This window comes from Cherax quadricarinatus, chromosome 18, assembly GCF_038502225.1.
Source record: "Cherax quadricarinatus isolate ZL_2023a chromosome 18, ASM3850222v1, whole genome shotgun sequence".
Taxonomy (NCBI): Eukaryota; Metazoa; Arthropoda; class Malacostraca; order Decapoda; family Parastacidae; genus Cherax; species Cherax quadricarinatus.
This window is the reverse complement of record NC_091309.1, coordinates 11,060,337-11,065,845: the sequence shown is the minus strand read 5'-3', so window position 1 is coordinate 11,065,845 and position 5,509 is coordinate 11,060,337.

Genomic DNA, 5,509 nt, shown 5'->3' with positions numbered 1-5,509 from the left:
AGATCTTGTATGGCAAAGTTGAATTTATTCCTTCATGTATGGAAGGGTTGTATTTTAAAGTTGAGTAATGTGTAAGAAAATTCATCCCTTTCTTATATTGTGATTTTAATAATGTTAAAGGAACATTAAATATTTGTCATTTGTTTGTCTTCTTTTTATGCACGTACATGTATGTATGCATCTGTATCTATATGTGTGTATATATATATATATATATATATATTTTTTTTTTTTTTTTTTTTTTTTTTTAAAAAATTAGGCCGTCTCCCACCGAGGCAGGGTGACCCAAAAAAGAAAGAAAATCCCCAAAAAGAAAATACTTTCATCATCATTCAACACTTTCACCACACTCGCACATTATCACTGTTTTTGCAGAGGTGCTCAGAATACAACAGTCTAGAAGCATAAACATATAAAGATACACAACATATCCCTCCAAACTGCCAATATCCCAAACCCCTCCTTTAAAGTGCAGGCATTGTACTTCCCATTTCCAGGACTCAAGTCCGACTATATGAAAATAACCGGTTTCCCTGAATCCCTTCACTAAATATTACCCTGCTCACACTCCAACAGATCGTCAGGTCCCAAGTACCATTCGTCTCCATTCACTCCTATCTAACACGCTCACGCACGCTTGCTGGAAGTCCAAGCCCCTTACCCACAAAACCTCCTTTACCCCCTCTCTCCAACCCTTTCGAGGACGACCCCTACCCCGCCTTCCTTCCCCTATAGATTTATATGCTTTCCATGTCATTCTACTGTGATCCATTCTCTCTAAATGACCAAACCACCTCAACAACCCCTCTTCTGCCCTCTGACTAATACTTTTATTAACTCCACACCTTCTCCTAATTTCCACACTCCGAATTTTCTGCATAATATTTACACCACACATTGCCCTTAAACAGGACATCTCCGCTGCCTCCAACCGTCTCCTCGCTGCTGCATTTACCACCCAAGCTTCACACCCATATAAGAGTGTTGGTACTACTATACTTTCATACATTCCCTTCTTTGCCTCCATAGATAACGTTTTTTGACTCCACATATACCTCAACGCACCACTCACCTTTTTTCCCTCATCAATTCTATGATTAACCTCATCCTTCATAAATCCATCCGCCGACACGTCAACTCCCAAGTATCTGAAAACATTCACTTCTTCCATACTCCTCCTCCCCAATTTGATATCCAATTTTTCTTTATCTAAATCATTTGACACCCTCATCACCTTACTCTTTTCTATGTTCACTTTCAACTTTCTACCTTTACACACATTCCCAAACTCATCCACTAACCTTTGCAATTTTTCTTTAGAATCTCCCATAAGCACAGTATCATCAGCAAAAAGTAACTGTGTCAATTCCCATTTTGAATTTGATTCCCCATAATTTAATCCCACCCCTCTCCCAAACACCCTAGCATTTACTTCCTTTACAACCCCATCTATAAATATATTAAACAACCATGGTGACATTACACATCCCTGTCTAAGACCTACTTTTACCGGGAAGTAGTCTCCCTCTCTTCTACACACCCTAACCTGAGCCTCACTATCCTCATAAAAACTCTTTACAGCATTTAATAACTTACCACCTATTCCATATACTTGCAACATCTGCCACATTGCTCCTCTATCCACTCTATCATATGCCTTTTCTAAATCCATAAATGCAATAAAAACTTCCCTATCTTTATCTAAATACTGTTCACATATATGCTTCAATGTAAACACCTGATCTACACATCCCCTACCCACTCTAAAACCTCCTTGCTCATCCGCAATCCTACATTCTGTCTTACCTCTAATTCTTTCAATTATAACCCTACCGTACACTTTTCCTGGTATACTCAGTAAGCTTATTCCTCTATAATTTTTACAGTCTCTTTTGTCCCCTTTCCCTTTATATAAAGGGACTATACATGCTCTCTGCCAATCCCTAGGTACCTTCCCCTCTTTCATACATTTATTAAACAAAAGTACCAACCACTCCAACACTATATCCCCCCCTGCTTTTAACATTTCTGTCATGATCCCATCAGTTCCAGCTGCTTTACCCCCTTTCATTTTACGTAATGCCTCACGTACCTCCCCCACACTTACATTCTGCTCTTCTTCACTCCTAAAAGATGGTATACCTCCCTGACCAGTGCATGAAATTACTGCCTCTGTTTCTTCCTTAACATTTAAAAGTTCCTCAAAATATTCTCGCCATCTACCCAATACCTCCATCTCCCCATCTACTAACTCCCCTACTCTGTTTTTAACTGACAAATCCATATTTTCCCTAGGCTTTCTTAACTTGTTTAACTCACTCCAAAATTTTTTCTTATTTTCATTAAAATTTCTTGACAGTGCCTCTCCCACTCTATCATCTGCTCTCCTTTTGCACTCTCTCACCACTCTCTTTACCTTTCTTTTACTCTCCATATACTCTGCTCTTCTTATAACACTTCTGCTTTGTAAAAACCTCTCATAAGCTACCTTTTTCTCTTTTATCACACCCTTTACTTCATCATTCCACCAATCACTCCTCTTTCCTCCTGCCCCCACCCTCCTATAACCACAAACTTCTGCCCCACATTCTAATACTGCATTTTTAAAACTATTCCAACCCTCTTCAACCCCCCCACTACTCATCTTTGCACTAGCCCACCTTTCTGCCAATAGTCGCTTATATCTCACCCGAACTTCCTCCTCCCTTAGTTTATACACTTTCACTTCCCTCTTACTTGTTGTTGCCACCTTCCTCTTTTCCCATCTACCTCTTACTCTAACTGTAGCTACAACTAAATAATGATCCGATATATCAGTTGCCCCTCTATATATATATATATATATATATATATATATATATATATATATATATATATATATATATATCCATGGGGAAGTGGAACAGAATTCTTCCTCCATAAGCCATGCGTGTCATAAGAGGCGACTAAAATGCCGGGAGCAAGGGGCTAGTAACCCCTTCTCTTGTATATATTACTAAATTTAAAAGGAGAAACTTTCATTTTTCCTTTTGGGCCACCCCGCCTCAGTGGGATACAGCTGGTACGTTGAAAGAAAGAATATATATATATATATATATATATATATATATATATATACATATATATATATATATATCTATAAATATATATATATATATATATATATATATAATAAATATATATATATATATATATATATCACACACAAAGTGGGAGTTGTCACAGCTGCTCTTTGCCGATGACACTGTGCTCTTGGGAGATTCTGAAGAGAAGTTGCAGAGATTGGTGGATGAATTTGGTAGGGTGTGCAAAAGAAGAAAATTAAAGGTGAATACAGGAAAGAGTAAGGTTATGAGGATAACAAAAAGATTAGGTGATGAAAGATTGAATATCAGATTGGAGGGAGAGAGTATGGAGGAGGTGAACGTATTCAGATATTTGGGAGTGGACGTGTCAGCGGATGGGTCTATGAAAGATGAGGTGAATCATAGAATTGATGAGGGAAAAAGAGTGAGTGGTGCACTTAGGAGTCTGTGGAGACAAAGAACTTTGTCCTTGGAGGCAAAGAGGGGAATGTATGAGAGTATAGTTTTACCAACGCTCTTATATGGGTGTGAAGCGTGGGTGATGAATGCTGCAGCGAGGAGAAGGCTGGAGGCAGTGGAGATGTCATGTCTGAGGGCAATGTGTGGTGTGAATATAATGCAGAGAATTCGTAGTTTGGAAGTTAGGAGGAGGTGCGGGATTACCAAAACTGTTGTCCAGAGGGCTGAGGAAGGGTTGTTGAGGTGGTTCGGACATGTAGAGAGAATGGAGCGAAACAGAATGACTTCAAGAGTGTATCAGTCTGTAGTGGAAGGAAGGCGGGGTAGGGGTCGGCCTAGGAAGGGTTGGAGGGAGGGGGTAAAGGAGGTTTTGTGTGCGAGGGGCTTGGACTTCCAGCAGGCATGCGTGAGCGTGTTTGATAGGAGTGAATGGAGACAAATGGTTTTTAATACTTGACGTGCTGTTGGAGTGTGAGCAAAGTAACATTTATGAAGGGATTCAGGGAAACCGGCAGGCCGGACTTGAGTCCTGGAGATGGGAAGTACAGTGCCTGCACTCTGAAGGAGGGGTGTTAATGTTGCAGTTTAAAAACTGTAGTGTAAAGCACCCTTCTGGCAAGACAGTGATGGAGTGAATGATGGTGAAAGTTTTTCTTTTTCGGGCCACCCTGCCTTGGTGGGAATCGGCCGGTGTGATAATAAAAAAAAAAAAAAAAATATATATATAATATATATATATTATATAGATATATATATATATATATATATATATGTATATATATATATTATATATATATATATATATATATATACAGTGGACCCCCGGTTAACGATATTTTTTCACTCCAGAAGTATGTTCAGGTGCCAGTACTGACCGAATTTGTTCCCATAAGAAATATTGTGAAGTAGATTAGTCCATTTCAGACCCCCAAACATACACATACAAACGCACTTACATAAATATACTTACATTATTGGTCACATTCGGAGGTAATCGTTATGCGGGGGTCCACTGTATATATATATTTATTTTATTATTATTATCACACTGGCCGATTCCCACCAAGGCAGGGTGGCCCGAAAAAGAAAAACTTTCACCATCATTCACTCCATCACTGTCTTGCCAGAAGGGTGCTTTACACTACAATTTTTAAACTGCAACAATAACACCCCTCCTTCAAAGTGCAGGCACTGTACTTCCCATCTCCAGGACTCAAGTCCAGCCTACCGGTTTCCCTGAACCCCTTCATAAATGTTACTTTGCTCACACTCCAACAGCACGTCAAGTATTAAAAACCATTTGTCTCGCACACAAAACCTCCTTTACCCCCTCTCTCCAACCTTTCCTAGGCTGACCCCTACCCCGCCTTCCTTCCATTACAGACTGATACACTCTTGAAGTCATTCTGTTTCGCTCCATTCTCTCTACATGTCCGAACCACCTCAACAACCCTTCCTCAGCCCTCTGGACAACAGTTTTGGTAATCCCGCACCTCCTCCTAACTTCCAAACTACGAATTCTCTGCATTATATTCACACCACACATTGCTCTCAGACATGACATCTCCACTGCCTCCAGCCTTCTCCTCGCTGCAACATTCATCACCCATGCTTCACACCCATATAAGAGCGTTGGTAAAACTATACTCTCATACAATCCCCTCTTTGCCTCCAAGGACAAAGTTCTTTGTCTCCACAGACTCCTAAGTGCACCACTCACCCTTTTCCCCTCATCAATTTTATGATTCACCTCATCTTACATAGACCCATCCACTGACACGTCCACTCCCAAATATCTGAATACATTCACCTCCTCCATACTCTCTCCCTCCAATCTGATATTCAATCTTTCATCACCTAATCTTTTTGTTATCCTCATAACCTTACTCTTTCCTGTATTCACCTTTAATTTTCTTCTTTTGCACACCCTACCAAATTCATCCACCAATCTCTGCAACTTCTCT